The sequence below is a fragment of the Fukomys damarensis genome, unplaced genomic scaffold (assembly GCF_012274545.1).
Source record: "Fukomys damarensis isolate Sample0158 unplaced genomic scaffold, DMR_v1.0_HiC HiC_scaffold_6, whole genome shotgun sequence".
Classification (NCBI taxonomy): domain Eukaryota; kingdom Metazoa; phylum Chordata; class Mammalia; order Rodentia; family Bathyergidae; genus Fukomys; species Fukomys damarensis.
Window position 1 is genome coordinate 35,950,452 of NW_022900918.1, and position 19,226 is coordinate 35,969,677.

General features: G+C 39.8%; 1 long non-coding RNA gene across 2 annotated transcripts; it reads right to left on the reverse strand.

Moving 5' to 3' along the window:
• Positions 1 to 275: 275 nt before the first annotated feature.
• Positions 276 to 5,275, reverse strand: LOC104848586. 2 transcript variants are annotated; one of them, XR_776463.1, is made up of 4 exons: positions 5,197 to 5,275; positions 3,391 to 3,540; positions 2,462 to 2,685; positions 276 to 765 (listed from the first exon to the last, which is right to left on the reverse strand). It is a non-coding gene; the product is annotated as an uncharacterized LOC104848586 (long non-coding RNA). The 2 variants fall into 2 exon arrangements; XR_776464.1 differs by lacking the exon at positions 2,462 to 2,685.
• Positions 5,276 to 19,226: the final 13,951 nt, after the last annotated feature.

Below are 19,226 nucleotides of genomic sequence, written 5' to 3' on the forward strand. Positions count from 1 at the left end.
ATCTTAAAGAATACTATTCTGGAAACTGAATTGTCTGGAAAGTTGCTTCAATTCCAATACATGTTTAAATATGTAACCATAATTCATTCCATCTGTTTCACTGACAATTATCTCAGCATTGGATAATTATTGAGGAGAGCACTTTGAATTTTTGTTGCATGTATGGCAGAATGATTTTTGAGACACTAATTTTTTTCTCTTGGCTGGAAGAGCTCATCTTTATTCAGAACAGTTGGCCACCTTTAAGGTTTTTGTAACTCAGGAAGTGGTAAGCAGATTGCATAGCTAAGCAGGACCCAGGGTGAGAGCTCCCCATGAGGGCCTCAATTTATGGTTTGCTGGTGCAGGGAGGTTGGAGTTTATCAACTTTCCAAAGACTGAAACCTTAAACCAGCTCAGAAGATAGTGATGCATGAACCACAGGGCCAAATTGTTAATTGCAGGGGAGAACATTTACTTCCAGTGGTCTCAATGCATGTTTTTTTTTGTTTGTTTGTTTTTTAAGTGTCAATATCCTGCTTGCTCACTTGGCATGAAGAAAAACAGGTCATCATGATGGTTCTCTTTTCTAGGTTATGGAAAATAAAGAGAACTCTCTCTGTCTCCCAGATTTCTTAATTCCAGAGAGCCCTGGGGAGAGCAGCAGTTTTGTCCTGGTCAGCACTGCTTCCTTCTGCTTGATAAACACAGAAAAATTTCTCTGCTTTGTACTTTCTCTTCTTTGGTCTCTTGCCAAATCTTCCTTTGATGTTCATGCATTCCTTCCTAAAAAGATAACATCCATGATCGTTCACTGATTTTTCTCAATGCCCAGTTACACTTTCTTTGCAGGCCTCTAGGCCCTGAACTTTTGGAGTCTTACCTAGAAATACCTGTGTTTCAAGAGACTTTTGTAATAAATTTGTCTTTTTGATATGTTTATTTCACTAATTTTTAAGAGATAATATTCATTTTAGGATTTGTTGGACGCAGTCTAATTCTATAAATTATGCTGACAAATAACCCTAACCTTCAAATAATTATTTTTTCCAGAAAAATGTATGTTCTTTTCCCAAATAGAGGAAAAATGATATTCTTTTAAAACATACACTGTGCTTATGTCACTGGCAGGCTTTTGGGAATGAAGCCTTGAAACAAAAATGAGAAACAATTACTGAAGGGAATTGACATTATTCTCTGCCCAAGGATCAGTATAACGGTCTGTGTTTATCTTTGGAAAACTATGTAAACATCAACGCAGAAAGGCTTGGTCTCTGGGTGGGAGCAGCCAGTGCAAGATTGTACAGATGTCTGTGGATAATTTAAGGGTCCTCGGCCAGGAAGCCCGAGTTAGAAGAACGGGCAACAGAAAAGCAAAAATAGCAATAGGGTTACACAAAAAGAGTCTTGAGGTTTCTTTAACAAAGAGAAAGAAAGAGGAAACCGAACCACTGTGTGACCCAGCAATCCCATTACTTTGCATAGATAAAGATATCGGCATGTTGATGTTTATTGTCCACAGTAGCCAAGAGGTGGAAGCCACTGAGATGTCCACAGACAGATGAATGTGTAAAGAAATGTGGGATGTGTGCACAGTGGGGTCTTAGTCTTAACAAAGGAACTCATGCCATTTGCTGCAACGTGAATGGACCTTGAGGACGTTACGCTGAGTGAAATAAACCAGTCACAAAGGGCAAGTGCTATGAGATTCTCTTTCTGTGAGGAATCTGAAGTAGTCAAATCCTTAGACACAAAATAGAAAGATGGTTGCCAGGGACTGGCGCTGGAAAAATGACAAGGTATTGTTCAGTGGGCACAAAGTTTCAGTTTTGCAAAATGGAAAAGTTCTAGAGATTGGTAGCACAACAACGTGGAGACACTGCGCACTATTGAACGTGACATTCAGAAATGGTTCTGTTGGTGAGTTCTGTGTCATGCCTTTTTTAAGTCATAGTTTTAAAAAAGGAAGTTTGGATCACAAGGCTTTTCTTCAGTTACAGACCAATATCAGGACCCTCGTTTGGCCTCATCTGAGCCCTGCCTTGCCCTGCTGAACATCAGACCCGCCCCTGACTCTGCCCTCAGTTGGTAGAAAGCCTCTATCCCTGCTTCTCTGCTCACCCAGCTGGGCTTCTGGAGCACCTAGATTTTCTAAGGCTTGGAAGGAAAAGTGATGGAAAGGTAAAAGCGGGGCAGAAGCTTTGTTTACTGCAAATGAGGTACAAAAAGGTGCATTTACAGTCCATGGCAAATCTTGGCCCCATTTTCTTGTTGTCACCAGTAAATGAATCCTAGTGATGACCTTTGGGTGGGGACAATCTATGAAATCTGTGTGTACTGCACCTTCACCCATACTCCAGCAGGAACTGGCTGGATTCTGGAGAGCATATTACAGGGATGTGAAAATGGAGTGAGTCAACCAGGTGACCTTTAAAGTCTTTTCAACCCCAGAGATTCTATTATTCACCCCAAATCCATTTACCTTGTATTGTTATAAACATGGCCTTTGATGAAAGATGTCTCCGTTGACATTTTATATTTTTCTAAATGTCATACTTCTATCAATTATAGATGAAGTTTGTATTTATAGGTGTTATGATTTATCCAAAACAAGAGGGGTTTGGATGATTTTGAGATTTTGATTTATATGAAACTTTAACACTGGGTTGCAATAATAATTTCTCGTTTCTGGATTATCTTTTGACTCTGAAAGTGAAAAAGACCATAAACTGTATTTTGCAGTTAACAGATTTTAAGGCATATTACTAGATCCTTTGCTTTGGTGGTGGGGAAAACATATCTTCCCCACAATTTTACTTATTTTTCTTATCTGCACACTGTAATTTATTAACAAAGACTACACGAAGCTAATCCTCCCCAAATGTAATGCATCAAACACAGAGGCCAAACCACAACAATCTGTGTTATTCAAAGCAGATAATTTTCTGATAATGAAAATCACTTTATGGACCTTGTTAATTCTTCATCTGTTCCCATGGTAAAAATGGGTTTTACTTCCTTTCTATTGGCATCTAAGTAAGTAACTGAAATTTATATGATGCCGTATTTGCTGGAAGCCCCACCTGTAAGTCAGTACCCTGTCAGAAAATGTGCACATCATGTGCTTCTAAATGAATCTCTTTGTGTTTTAAGTTTCCTCATTCTATGCAAGTGGAAAAATGGATATTTTTAGCATTCATCAATAGCCTTGCATAGGGCACACAGGAAGTCACTGAGACTTTAGAACATTCAGCTCTATAATACTTATATCTGCAGTTTTATAGGTTAAGCAATGAATTCACAACATCAAACCCCAAGTACCTCTCTCAGCCCCATATTTGGTATTCACAAAATTAATTATGAAATGTTTAATGAAGTTGTTTGAAGCTATTTTAACTCCACAAAACTAACCTCAGGTAAAACATTTTCTTGAAAAGACTGTGGATTGCTTCCTCAGAGGGACCAGATCTGCTGCCTTACTGTGGTAACCTGGTACATGGGGAATGCTTTTGCTTGAGTCAGATTCTAATCTGCAGCACAGAGCAGAATTACTTGGAGAAACTGCAGGGAAGGGAGACAAATTAAAATATGTTTTCATTATGTGCGATGATGACTCAGTTTCAGCTGCTTCTTTAACACTTTTTCCCCTTGAATTGTATTCGGGCCAATATGGTTCATTTGTAGACCATTAAAAGTGTAATAAGAATTGCCCATTTAAAAAATAAAATAGGGAGAATACACGAAATGCCTGAAGATGATCTTGGAAGGTAATTTAACAGTGTATACCGCTGTTGCTCTCTTACAGAGTGGCAACATCACATCTCCGAGCCAGACTGCTGGGTCTGACTCTCAGCTCGACTTTTGCTATTCACGTGACGTGGGCTGTGTTACCTGAACTATTCGTGTCTTCGTTTCCCCTTCCATAAAACGGGGTGTAAAGCGTGCCTCATTCGCGGGGACACGGTGAGGATAAAATGACTGTGAAGCACAGCCCGTCACATTCAGTCCATTGGCAGAGTCACGATTTCTCAGTTTGGTTAAAGTTAACAAACCAAATGAGCCCTGCGGTTGTGACTACAGTCCAGACTCCACGAATGCGGAAAATGCTTCATTACATTAATGCAGATAAGCATAAGCGCCTCCAGTGAGCAAAATGCTACCCTAAGGAAAGACCACGGAGTCTAAGGCATAGCCCCAAAGGGTAGAAAAGACGCAGGTAGGTCCATGTTAAGCGGGAAGGAGAGGCAGAAGAGCTGCAGGAGACGCCTTGCGCCAGCCCTGAGGCCCCATGCTTCTCTGTTGTGGCCCTTAGCAGCTGCATCGTTACTGTCCTTCAAGGCTGTCACTTCCGGCTTTTAATAGGGCCTCTTTGTTTAATCCCCAGCACCTAGCACTGTTCCCAATGAACAGAAGGTGTTGGCTGAATAAAAGAATGCAGTAAGCATTTATGTATTTATTTATTTATTTTTGGCTTTTTTTAGACAGGGTCTCACTATGTAGTTGAGACTGACCTGGAACTCACTATGTAGCCCAGGCTGGTCTCGAACTCACAGCGATCCTCCTGCCTCAGCCTCCTGAGTGCTGGGATTACAGGCGTGCGCCACCACGCCTAGCTACTAAGCATTTAACAACAACAAAAAAAAGATAGATACAAAACATGAAGAAATGTGATTTGACATGGACATCAAACAGTGTGAGAATTTATATAACATTAGATCTACCAGCTGATGCCCAGGATGCTCAATTAAAGTAGAATTGTACATAAGCAACAAGTAATTTTTCAGTGTAAATATATCCTGTATAAATTTGAGACCTACTTGTTGAGACTAAAAATATGTTTATTGTTAAGTTAGAATTTTCAAATGAACAATGAATATTTTTCTGACATAAACATATTCACATACTACCTAGAATATGCTTGTACTAAAATTATTTGCCTGAGATGCAAACTTAATGGATGTCTTATATTTTTGTATCTTGTATTTTTGCCCACCTCGATAAAAAGAATAGAGAAAAGAAGAAATTTTAGGTTAAGGAAACAATAAGAGCAAACTCTGCAGGCATTTTGCTTTTAAGAGAATTGAGATTGAAGAAGTTAAAATGCCTGACCAGAGGATTAGGATGGGAACAGTATCTTAAATAATACCTCTTTTTCCTCACTGATACTCTTTAACAGAATGGCCCTTCCAGTTCCTGACCATCTTTCCCCAACCCTACCCTGTTCGTCCGTCCTCCAGCGGAGACGTGTGGCATGAGGCAGGGACACAGGGTGGCAGAGACACTTAGCCTTTCGGTCATTGAACCTATGTGGATGTCACTGCCTGTCATAATGGACAGGCCCGTGACTGTGCTCAGGAGAAACGTGAGTCACAACACGCTCATACTTGGACATTTCAAATGGCTTTATTGGAGCTCTTCAATGTGAACACTCATCGTATTTTCTTTAGACGGACTCAACTCTGGACTTTGACAGTTACTGTCTAAAACTGGTTGAGAGTCTTCCTGTGGCTCTTTTAATGGACTTACTTGACTTACTTATAAAACAGAGCCCCACCCAGCTCTTCCAATGTCAGTATTTTCTTCTGTCCTCCCTTCCTTCCTTTCTTTCCTCCTTTCTCCCTTCCTTCTTCTCTTCTCTCTCCTCTCCCTCCCTCCCTTCTTGCTTTCCTTCGTTCCCTCTCTCCCTTCCTTTATTCCTTTCTTCTTTATGTAGTTCAGTGATTTCATGCTTTTTAAATAACCCCAAAGGAAACAAAAAATATTAATGACTTTGCTTGCTATCCTGTTGTTTGTATTATGCACCTTATGTTCATCTTGATATGTGGGGCTAGTTGAAAAAACAAGACGACATTAGAACTGTGTCTTAAATTAGTTCTTTTGTTTTGTATTTAAAATATCAACTACAAAGACCTCGTGTCCACTTGTACTTTGGAATAATCCAACTTTTTCATTTCCTTCTTTCAACTTTTTGACTCGGAGGTATTTAAATAGCACAGGTCCAGGATGAAGAAACCAAAGAGACCAAAAACAAGTGTAAGAAGGAGAAAAAGATATGCATTTTGTCTCAACCTTCATAACTTCTTATCACGAAAGCTACTTTCATCGTTCTGTCTTTGTTAATTGTTTACAATGAAACAGGAGAAAAGACATTAAATTTCATGAGGTGCTTTCATGTGCTTCGGCTGCCTCAACACTAAACTACAGCCTGGGCAAGTTGGGAAGAAACTAAGCTTATGTCTCACTCTTCTAGAGGCTAGGAAGCGTTATCAGTGTACAGGCCTTTGGTGAGGACCTGCTTGTTATATATTAAGATGGTGAGGTAAAAGGACAGTTGAGCATATGCAAAAAAGAAAGCAGGAGGGGAAGACTCCTGCAATATTACCTCACTGCTGGATTCAGGCAATGGATGAGGGGTGCTCAGGACCCCGTTACCTCTTTGTAGTCCCCACTTCCTGATGCTGGCACACTGGGGCTCAAGTTTTTTTTTTTTTTTTTTTGGTACCTGAGATTGAACTTGGGTCCCTGTGCTTGCAAGGCAGGTGGCAGAACCATGGTGCTAAATCCCCGGCCCTGGAGCTCAAGTTTTTAACACATGAGTTTGAAGGCACATTCAAATCCCAGCAAGGATGAAAGTGTCTTAGAGATGAGCCAAAGGATAACTGAGCAGTATGGTCCCAAAGAGGGATAATGTAATCTGGCTTTCGAGATTTAAAAAAATTTCAGTGGTGCCATAACCTGGGTGAATTATACTAGTCAACTGAGAATGGTGTTTCAAGATGAAAGTAGTGGATATTTAGGCCAAACATGAGGAACTGGAGACTTTGTTAGAAAATAGTAAATTCCATGCCTGGGACTCCATTATCTCTGCCTTCCTCCCTGTCCCTCTCCCTCTCCCTCAGCTCTATATAAATATGTCTTTTTATATACAGGAACCCAGAGAGAGAGATGAGAGATTGGCACAGTCTGCTGAGAACATTCTTCATTACCAGTAATAAAAATTTAATACATCGTAAATTGATAATAGTAAAATCTGAAAAAATAAAATAAATATAAGGTAAATATAAAGGCATTTCTCCACAATGAAATTTTCAGCTCAAGTTTTAAAAAAGTATTTCATGAGGACTTCCAGGTTGCCAAGCTCTATTTTAGGCATGATACAGGGTATAATGACAGGCATTGCCCTCAAGGCAAACATAGTTTGATGGTGCAAAAAAGAAATCCAGTATGTGAAGAAATATAATATAGAGCAAAATGGAATAATGGCCTAAGGAGAGGCACACCACACTACTAAGACAAGTTTGATGGATACAAGATTGCATCTTCTTGTAGGTATGGGACAATACGGTGATTATGGTCATGGAGGAATTAGGATTTGATATAGAAAAAGAGCAAGAGTTGGAAGAGTAAGACCTAGTGGAAACAATATTGCAAATCTTCAAGAAAAGGAGTGCACACATGGTGTGTGTAGGCAATCAGAGGAGACAGGGCTTAAAGACTGGGATGGTGCCAAGGTTCTGAAGAGCCTCGAATGTTAGACTGTGGAGTTTCCACCTTGTGTGGTAGGCTGTAAGCGCAATGACCAAAACAATCCTGCATCAGTATGAAGGTGCTTTGGTTTAGGAGGAATTTAAATGTAAGAGAAAAAAGGCCGGATAGTATGGAGAATTCAAGATGGAGGTGAAGCATCTGAAGACGGTCAGTTGGAGTTGAGTGCGGACCAGGAGAACCAAGGGCATAAGTAGTGCATGGTCTGCTGCTACCTTTCAAAGACCTGGTTAGAGTGCAGATCGAGCACATCCAGTCCTTGCTCCCTGTGGGTTTCTGTCTGCTTCCTTGCCCTTCTGGACAGTTCTTCCATTCTGGCCTTTTACGGGCTTGCCCAGGAAAGACAAAGAGGAGTATAACGCATGCAAAGATCGCATGGCAGATTTTATTTCCACTGGATTATAATGAAAGCAACATTTAAACATATTATTTATCTCTCTTTTAGCCACAAAATGACAGAGGAAAGACTGAGCTCAAACAAGAGTAAACACACATCTCTCCTCCCCTGTCTAGTGCTCCCTCAAGGTTCTCCTCCCCAGCACATGCCATTGAGGAGTTGTCCCTGATTCCTGCTGTTTGCTTACCTTTAAGAAGGATGCTAAGAGGTGGCATTGGGGAGCAATTTTGCATGAAGTTACTCAAGATGGCCAGAAGAGATTGGAGCCAGAGGACAGATACAACCCCATAGGAACCTTGAAGAATGGAATCACAGAAAGAAAGAAGGAAGTTTAAGGTCAGGTGTCAGTTAAGGATGGTAAGTAATATCACTAATGAAAAGAACCAAATGAGGTAAGTATGTGTAGCACTGAGATTGCTGTAACATTGTCCTACTGGACAGCGGGGCTTTGGTTAATGATAGTAGCTAACACTTACTAAGCACTTGCTATATAATGTTGACATTTCAGTGTTGTAAACTGAAACTTTTTATGTCTGTGTGGTGGCGATATTGAATCTGGCATGGACCCACTCCAGTTCCGAATGGTTTCAATGTCTTAATAGATTCAATTATTCCACCAACCTTATAAGGTAGGATCTATTATTGTCATTTCATAGTGAACACTGTTAAGCGGAAGAGGAAGTAACTTGGGTAAGGTTACATGGACTGGGAGTAAAGCGAAAATTTAGTTTATAAAGAAAAATAGAAGAAAAGAAGTAAAGTACGAAGGTAGTCTAGGAAAATTAAAGCACAATAAAGCCAGTGTTTCAGGTTGAAGGTTATAGATATTCAGGCCAAAGTTACACATGAATGTTGTTATGGTTTGTTTTCAGATGTCCCCACAAAGCCTCATGCAGATGAGGTGGGACTTTCTTTTCAGAGGCAGGTGAATCTGGAGTGTGTGATGCTGGGGTTGAGGATGTGTGATTACTAAACCACTACATGTGAGTGATTAGTTTGGCCCCCGCCATAATTCTGGTCATCTGAACAAGATAAAAGGGGCAAAAAGATGCTGTTAAACTCTCTTGTTACCTTTGCTGTCTTGTGTGTGCCATGTTGTTTCTCCTGCGCACCATATGCCATCCCAGCCACGGAGCCAGCCAATCATGGACTGAAACCTCTATGAACTGTAAGCCAAATAAACCCCTTCCCCTCTAACTTTGGATGTTGGGTATTTTGTCTTAGCAATGAGAGAAAAGTAACTAACACAGATGTCATCTAGGCCCCCATTACATGAACATAAGTACAGGGTGCTTAAATTGGGTGCTGGTGACATTAAGATTCAGTCTTTAAAAGGATTTTTTTTTAAAAAAGAACAGCAGGCTCCAAAACTTTACAATTAGAGTAGGAAGTCTTTGGTGAAATTTGTTTAGCTTTGTTACTTTGTGGGCCCTGTTACTATGATTGAAATCATACAGATAGGAAGATATTTCTTTCCTCTCTGTGTTTCCCAACTTCTTGACTGCCTGCAGCTTTGCCAAGAGAGGAGACACATTTGTCTGTACAATGGATGGGCTCTCAATGACTGGGCCTTCGTTTGGCAGGACATTCAAGATCTAGGGCACATCAACCACAGGGGCCTTGTGCATCTGTCTGATCTAGCGCTGAAAGGGCAAAGTCCTCATTAAAGCAAAGGCTGCGGAAGAAGCCCCGTAACTAAACGCTCTTTGGCAGTTGCAAGCAGAGCAAGGAGGTAAACTGCTCCTCCAGGAATATAAAGTGATCCTTGTTGGTCTGGGAGAAGCAATTGTTGAATTGTTTTCTTGGTTCTCTGAAACCCAGTGTTGGATTCCCTCTCTGATAAGCCAGGCACTTTAAGCCAATTTCTTGAAGGCCAGGAGCAAATAGGATGGAAGTGGGAAGCAGAGTCAAGGTGTGGTCTGATATCCTTCCTCAGTGATCTGGGTAATGGTGTTTGTCCAGTGCACCTCTGTTTAGCACTGGCCTTGTGCAGAGTAGCTGTCTTTGCACAAATAAATGCCTTCCAGAAACTGGAGGTGAAGCCCAGTTGCTTCTGGAGAAGTCTATTTATCCTCTTCCATAATCTGAGAATAGACCCACCAAGCAAGCTGGGCCAGTTATTATGGTGCTGAGTCACCAGGCCAAGTTTCCAAGGATATCAAACTTGCATTATTCTTTCCCCCTGAGCAGAATACTGCCAGCCCCTTCTAAAGCCAGGACAATCTCTGACTGTTCCCTGGAGCATGGATCTTTTTGTCCCTGCTTCCTTTTCTCAGTGGAACTTTCTGTATGGCTGGCTGTTGTTCTACCTAGGGATGAGCACAATTTACTCATGTTATGATTTAGACTGAGAACGATCCCCTAAATTCTCATGCATTCAGAGGTGGAGCTTATGGAATGTGATTGGATTGTCAGGGAGCTACAGCTGATTTGCTGTGAGAAGACAGAGGCCACTGGGGTCATGGCATGGATGATTATATTTTCCTCACTGGCTCCTCTCTTCTCTCTCCACTTCCTGCCCACCCTGATGTGAGCAGCTTTCCTATACCCAGGCTCTTCCCCTATGCCACTGATCATGCAAAGACTGAGCCTTCTGAAACTGTGAGCCAAAATAAGCCTCTCCTGTGTTTAAGTTGTAGTTGTGCATTTTGTCCCAGTGATGGGGAAAGTAACTAAGATATGTAGGAAGCCATAGGAACAGCTGGATTAATAGAGGTGGAGGAAGGAAGCTAATGCCAAAGGACACAATCTATATCCCATAAATGGGAGGAATTTCTGGCTCAGAGGTGAGCTCTATATGGGCTAAGGAATTTATTATAAAAAGGCTGCTCTCTGAAGTCTAGACTTGTCACTCCTCTCTCTCTTCCATGTTCTTGGTCCTGGAGTTTTTTCACTACATGTTTCAGCATCATGCACCACATAAAGTTGGCAGATGGACTGAGTACTAGGTGAATTTTTCCATTCTATTCTTATACCTGGAATCACACTTGGTTCTAATTTCTTACAGGATGAATATTCACTTTTGTGTATACAAAGCTCTTTGCCATTCCTCATCCGGTTGACCTACTTTGACTCTGCTTTGCTTATTAGCCCCTTATCTACAAGCATGGGCAGTAGAAATAAAAGGAGATAAAATTTAATTTAAGTGTGTCAGATGGTGTGATAAATAGAAAAGAAAAGGTTTTTGGAAGATAGAGGTAGTTACTGGCTCATTAATTTCAATTATATTGTTACCTATTAGTGCAAGTAATTAAGAGTTGGCTGTAGGTAGGAATTTAACAAGAGACATAAAATCCTTTAGTGAGTAGCTACTGACAAGGTTTGCATTTATGTATATGCAAAGTATTAATCTTAAAGAATAATACTACACTTAAAGTTGTAGCTATGAGCAGCAATTAAAGTTTATATTTAGTTAAAAGGTTAATTCAATAGCAGAAAGAATATGTCTTGAAGTAAGAAACTTATGTCATAAGCCACTATCTCATTGGGTATGCAGGGTAATAACCTCATTAAAACTACAGTGTGAAAGAGATTCATTTCATGTCTCACCAAGGTTAGAGACGAGGATTGGAGGAAGGCCATTGAACAGAAATGCTCGATCTGATACATTAGTAGTTTTATATGGATTGTACCAACAAAATATCAGATCAAAGAGACAAATCACTTGTCACTATTTAGGGCACTGAGAAAACAAATTCAGGTTACATGATTGGGAACCCACAAAATCAGTTGCAGTAACTCAAACAACAAGAAGCCAAGAGTATTGGCTGATGAAAGTTTGTTTGGATTTTTTTATTTAGATAAAAAACATTCATCAGATATCTACTGTGGCAGGCACTTTACTACAGTGATTTTTCATTCGATAATTTATTTGATTCTTCTAACAATGTGGTTTCTGACAAATGAAAATAATTAATTTTGGTAGCGTTCATTACCAATAGTAGATGCCATCAACATAAATCAATTGCTGGGCTATTGCTGGTAAAATAAAGGTATAGATCAGAGAGGGGAGGTGATAAAGAATGAAGAGAATGGATCAAAGTGATTTCAGGGTCTTTTTCTTGCCTTTATACTTAAATCTGAAAGTAAGTGGGAATCACTATAGCAGTGCAGTACTGCATGATCACAAGTTAGAGCTCTGTAGAGTTTTAGTGGTGGCTGTTAGACTTCTTTTGGGGATCATTAGTGTCACTCTATTTCAAGAATGTCTTGTAAATGTATACTCATGGCAATTAGGGAACCCAGGTGGAGTGCTTTTAATATCCACTCTTCCCTTCAAAAATGAAAAAATTCTACTTGCTTTGAATGTGGCCTAGACTTGATGATCGTTTCTAATGAATACGAAGAGGAAAACTGGTATATGCCACTTTGAAGACTAAGTAGCAAAAGACAATGAATAATCCTTCTTGTTCTCTCTTGAACACTTGCTGTGGAGAAATCGAGTATCTGTGTTGTGAGGACACTTAGGAGCCCCCTAGAGAGATAATGCCTGGTAGGACTTGGTGCTGGCTGCTTAGAGTTAATGAAAAGCTGATGTGTTGAGTGCACCATCTTGGAAGCTGATATCCCATCCCATCTTTCCTTTGGCTAGCTGTAGCCCTGCGTGGTATCTTGACTGCAGCCTCACTGGAGTCCTTGAGCTGTTACCACCCTGCTAAGCTTCCTCAGAGTTCCTTATCCCAAGAAAATATGAGGAAATGACTATCTCATTTAAGCCATTAGGTGTTAGATACTTTGTTATACAATAATAGAAAATTAACAGAAGAGAAAAGATATAGTATATGTATCAGCATAAATGGTTCTATATTATTGCAAATTATTTTTGCTCAAGAAAACAGAGCCTACAGTCAAGCATTCATCTTTATACTTTGTTGAAGAAAACATTCTGAGGGAAGCAATAATAATAAGGGGAAAAATGTGAGGCAAGAAGACAAGACAGATTTGAAGTGGAGTTTCATAGAGATGACCACAGCTTCTCAGAAGGATACCTTTGGTGGCTCAATCATACTAGAAGTCTACAGAGAAGTGGAGAGGTGCTGTATCCCCAGGATGTTTTGGAGGAGTCAAGTAGGGAGGAAGAGAGAGTCCATTGCCCCCATGGGGTATTAACTCCTTGCATTTCTTGCAAGCATTATTTGGTCTCTCTTGAGAACCAGTGGAAAATCTAGACCACCTGTTGGTCCAATCTCATTGGATCTGGGTATCGGGATTCTTGTACTTCCTAAAGTGACAGGTAAGATAGATGGCAGCACAAAACCTGCTGTTGTACTCCTGGGAGATTGAGAACATTGATGGTGTTAGGAGACGAAAAGATTACAGAATTGTGTAAGTCTTTACTGGAGCCAGTCTGGCAAGGGGATGAAGCAAGTGGATGAGATGCAGTGGGCAGATGGCGCTTGGCGCATCTGGGGCTTTCTATGCAGGGGTCTGGGGTGCAATGCAAGAAACATGTTATCGTGTATAAGGAATCATGTCACAAAACATAAGAACATCCTTGCAGAAGTAGTATCTTGTTGTAGGTAGGAGTTCAAGCAGTAGAGTTTGGATCCTATATTTAACCAGCTATGCGACCTTGAGAACATTATGTAACCAAGATAGGCTTCAGTTATCTCATTTTTCAAGATAGTGATAATAACAGCATCTGCCGTTGAGGCTTGTTGGAAAGTTTCAATGAGTCAGTGCATATACAGTATTACCAATAGTGCCTATCATAGAATAAGTGATAGATAAACATTAGTTACTGTTGATGCTACTGCCCACTGGAACCTTATGTATATAAAAAGACAGAGACAAAAACACAAACTATAAAATTAAAAAGTGAGTGGATGAAAATGTTTTAGTGGATGTCGACAAAGCCAAATTAAGAATTTTTCATGTAAGAAGCAAAGTAGCCACGCAACTGGCATAACAAACCAAACATTGTTTCTGTTAACTTGTAATTGGAAATGGAAAAGCAATTGATTCTTTTCTAGCTCTGTCTCCATGAAGGCAGGTAAGCAAATAATGGACAAAATAACATATTTACTAACTTCCATTTGTATGCCAAATTTGCTTAAATTCTTTCTGATATATCTAATTTGAATAGACCTGCCAATGGAACTTTACACCTCTTCTGTGTTCTTACTAATTGGATAAGACTTGGGATAATCCAGTTCAAATTGCCAAAATAAAAAATGGAGTAATGAAACTAATAGGAATAACAGCAGATATACCCGCTTGCCTTAAACTAAATAGCGCTACATCTGAAGGAAGCAGAGTCAATAATGGGCAAATGGGACTAGTAAAAAATAAAATGAAGGCAGTCATCTGGAAGTCTTCTAGAACCCTGGAGGTCAGACTGAGAAGTAATCATATACACACATGCAATAGAAGACTGAAAAATATGGCTAATGTTTAAATTAAAAAAAATATAGTAAGACACATTGCCACGAGTACCCTCGAAACACTCTTGCTCCCTTAGAATACCTTTATCCCATCTTTCTTGCCACTTTCTGAAGCAAATCTGAAAGGCCTTTTTCATGAGTGTCTTCATGAGCGGAGATAAAAAAATATAGTGAATACTGCTGCTGAGTGATATCCAAGGGAAAGATAAGATCATAAAAACATTACAGTGTGTCCTCATCAATCTTCATTACTGGATCTGGTACTGAGATTTCTGGCTCTTCCCCAACTAAAAGTGGCCTGAAAGGTGTTGTGGCTTGTATCTAGATGTCTCCCCAAAGCCTCATGTGCTCATAGGTGGGGCTTTTCAGAGGTGGCAGGATCTAGGATGTGTGATATGGGATTAAGTGTGATCACCAAATTGGTTTAGCATAGTTCTAGGTATGGATAGTGGAAGCTCCAGCCTGGGTAGGCTTGTAGCCTGGATAAAATATAAAGGGACAGAAAGAAGGCAGGTTCACCGTTTTGCAGCTGTTACTTCCTGCCTGTTCTGCCTTGGACTGTTTCTCCTCAGCCATGGCCCTCTGGAATGCTGCCTTGTCTTGTGATCATTGGACTCAAGACTGAAACCTTTACAAATTGAGATGAAGTAAACCTTTCCTCCTCTAACTTTGGGTGTCATGTATTTTGTAGCAGCAGTAAGAAAACTAAGACAAAAGGTAAACATTTTGAACTCATTTAGAACATGGAGGCAGGCAGACAGCACAACTAAAGACACTCACAAAAGAAGATATACAGAGTCAAAAAGTGGCAAAAAAATGGGATAAGTGTGTTAAAGTGAGATGGAATGTTGTTAGGGGAATTAATTACAGTATGTCTTTTACTGTATTTTTTTTTTTTTTACTTTAAACACACACGGCAGGGTATTTTTGATTACATCATATATCACCTCTATAAATACTTTAAAGTGATGCTCATTACATACCAGCAATTTGTTAGATTTAAGTTCTCTAATTGTGAAAGCCAAAAAGTCTTAGTCACAATGTGGTCTAACAGGAGGTTGAAGATTAATTTTTTAAAGTGACCATAATTTAAATGATATGTTATATGATAAATGTGTTTAGAAATGCACAGAGAGCTCCAATGATAACAGGATAAGTGATATGAGACTCATTTCCCTCTACAGTGAAGTACAAAGCAGGCAGATATTAAAGAGATATTTAGAAAAGTTTTTAGCTATTTGACAGTGCATTGCATAGTCTTCTGATTCCTGAGAAAAGGGAAACTAGCTATATGAGTCCTATAGCTTTCTCAGATTTTTTCTTGCAAGCCCTTTTTGAACCATGATGCTAGGACAGAGAACATGAGCAGAATATAGTTGTTGAACTAAGCTAAGAAGACAGAGGAAGAAGCTGGAATTTGCAGGATAGTATACTGAGTAAATGAGAATTACTCAGAAGAAGATCTCTAGAACTCCCCATGGGTGTTCTAGAACTTTGGAACACTTCATAGGCACAAGGCAAAAATCTTAGGCCGGATGAAGAGTAACTGTAGTGGGGCTGAAACTGAATAATTCCCAGACCCGATAGGATTGAGAGATAACTAATTTCTGACAAGCCAAACAGAGAGTATTTGTCAAATACTCAAGGAATTTTGTGGAGACTTCAGGCCAGGCTTTGACTGAGACTCCTGAAGGTTACATGTCAGTAATAGACCTAAAATAATCCCAAGTCAAGTGCAAGTTATGCTGGACTTGCTGTAATGAATCATGAAGGCAGATATTGAAAGACCGCACATATATCTAACTTAAATTACTTGTCCAAACAAAGACATCATGTGAAAGGAGACAGGAAAATACAGCAGCTTAATATTCACAATGCCCATTATAGTCCAAGAAAACATTGCTGGACAAAGAAGCAGAAAGACCTGGACTTTCAGAAAGATGGCAGAGTGATGAGCAGCAGAGAAAGAGTCTCTCCAAGATTTGTTATCCTGACCCTGGAATGTAATAGCAGGGTGAGGAGAAGGAGGGAAGTGGGTCCATGGGACTAAGGGATCTGAGGTGAGAACGGAAGTGTAGAGGAAGAGTGAATAGAGAGACTTTAAGAAAGAGGAGGGAGGTACCAAGTAAACTCTTGGTGAGGGAGCAGGGAGACTAATCTGCAGATGCCCAGTGACTACTAGTAACTCCAGAAGCCTCCACAGAGAAATGCACCAGTGGAACGGAGCTGTGAACTCACCAGACTGCAGGGGCTGGTGAGTTATCTAAGTTCAGATCTCACTGAGGAGAGGGCGGTTGGCTGGTAGACATCTTGGAGAGGGCCCAGCTGAACTCAGAACAGCTGTGAGTGGACTCCATCTAGTGGCTCTGGGTGCTTTGGTGTGGGAGCTGAGTTCAAGTCAGCAGGAGGTCAGGGAGCAGAATTCAGGCTGGCAGGAGACATGTAGACTAGGTTCAAGGAATCCAGTTCTAGCCTCATAGCCAGAAAGCAGCCTGACTTTCAGAGGAACTAATGGGTCAAGTAGGCTGGAATTAGCTACTACCCCACCATGAAGCAGCAGCTAGCCTGCAGGGATTAATCAATTTGATTCTGGACTTTGTTTGCCCACATTGCCTAACAGTGACAGCAGAGACACACAGTGCATTGGATGTTTTGGGTTTTTTTCTCTTCTTTCTTTTTTTTCTCCTTTCTAGTTCTTGTTTTTTTTCAATGATTGTTTGAATATGGTTTCTAGTTTTATTTCTTGTTGTTGTTGTGTTCAGTTCTTGTTTTTATTTTTTTTTCTTTTCTCTTTCCCACCTGTCTTCTTCACCAGTTTCCTAAAGTTTGTCCTTGAGCCTTGTTGCTGATCTCTTTCTCATCTATTTCAGATTTTTACCCCCTAACCCTTTTTAAATCTTCTCTCTTAAGGGTAAAAATGCCATATTAAGGGATGCAATTTGTCATTTTCTAAATAGTATTTGATGCTATTATTTCTGTTGACTGTACTACTTTAGCCAAGGTGACATAATTGTGCCAATCAGGTGTTCCTCCTGATATACCAAGACACAGATTGCCTAAGGACCTTAAAAAAAAAACCCTATAGGACAGGGCCAAAGGACTGGCAGCTGGGATAAACAGGCATCCCCAAAAAATTGAGAGGTAGGATCCCACAACAGACTCAAAAACCTAAAAACTAGCTATACCTGGAAGATGCTTCTGAGAAGTAGTCATTTCCTCAGGGTTCTGAATACTGGTAATAAAACTACTTGCCATAAACAATTTATAATCATCAACCCAGGAATCAAACTTTTAAAAAAAGTAGAAAATGAGAAGACACTTAGATAAGATGCAACCCCCACAGTATTTTGGCTCACCAAAGTTAAACCCTGGGGACAATGAGGTAGAAAAATCCAAAGCCACTCACCTGGACTCTGAAGTGACAACAGCAGAAGTAGCAAAGCAGATGAATGAGGCTCTAGAAAAAAAAAACCAAAGCAGAAATAATTTCCCAGATAACTATAGGGATGGTGACCAGAATGAAAGACATGCTTGGTGGCTCTAGAGCAGACACAGATAAAAAATTAGAGGAGTTCAGGAACATGATGAAAACCATGAACACCCAGAATATGAAAGAAATGGAATCCATGTAACAGAGTCAAACAGATATCCAGGAGATTAAAAACCTCCACTTATAGTATACTCAGCAGAATGAGTCAATGTGAGGTCAGAATTTCAGATATAAAAGACAGCATTGCTGCTAGCAATCATGAAAAGAGAGATTTCTTAAAAATAGCAAGGGACCAAGAGAAATCAATCCAGCAGCTGCTAGATGATGCAAAGAATAACAAGACTGATTGGAGTCAATGAAAAAGGAGGAGATAGTGAAAATGACATAAAAAACAGGCCTCAAAAGTAATGGCAGAAGAATTTCCAAACAAGAAAAAAGAATTTGACATACATATAAGTGGAGCATATAGGTATCTAATTAGCACAATAAAAAATCTTCCCTAAGGGCCAGGGATTTAGCTTAGTGGTTTGCTGCCTGTCTCACAAGTGCAGGGTCCTGAGTTTGATCCCCAGAATGCATGCACATGCGAGCGCACACACACACACACACACACACACACACACACACACACACACACACACACATCTTCCACAAGTCACATAGTACTCAAGACTCCAGAAATCCAACACATGTACAGAAAATTAAAAGCTATTAGAGAAAAGAAAAAAAATCACCTATAAAGGAAAGCACATCAGCCTTCTCAACCCAAACTCTGAAGTCAAGGAGACCTTGAAGTGAATTATTTTTATGCCCTCAGGGAAAACAATCTCCAACCCAGATTGTTGTATCCTGTAACACTATCCTTCAAATTTAGTGGAGAAATAGGATACTTCCACAACAAAGAAAACCTAAAGAAATTCATGACCACCAAACCAGTGATTAAAAGTGTTCTGAAGGACATTCTAGAAAAAGATAATGAGGACTACAACTCCATAAACCCCTACAGAATGAATTCACAAGGCAAGGCAAGCATTTAAACAGAAAAGAAAGAAGGAGGCCAATGGCAGGAAAATAACACTGCAGAAATAAGACAATACATATCAGTTATAACCAAATGTTAATGGAATCAATTCACCAATCAAAAGAAACAGACTGTACAATGGATCAAGAAGCAAGATACAACAATATTATGCGCACACACAAGAAACACATTTAATTAAAAAACAAATTCATAGACTGAAAGTCAAGGGATGAAAAAATATTCCATGAAACAGGAATCCAGTAAAAAGCAGGGGTAGCTATTCTATTTGCAGACAAAGTGGACATCGAGCCAAGACTAATTAAGAGAAACAAAAAAGTTCACTACATCCTGGTAAAGAGAATAATCTTGAAGAGATAAAAATTATAAGTATAATATATATATATATATATA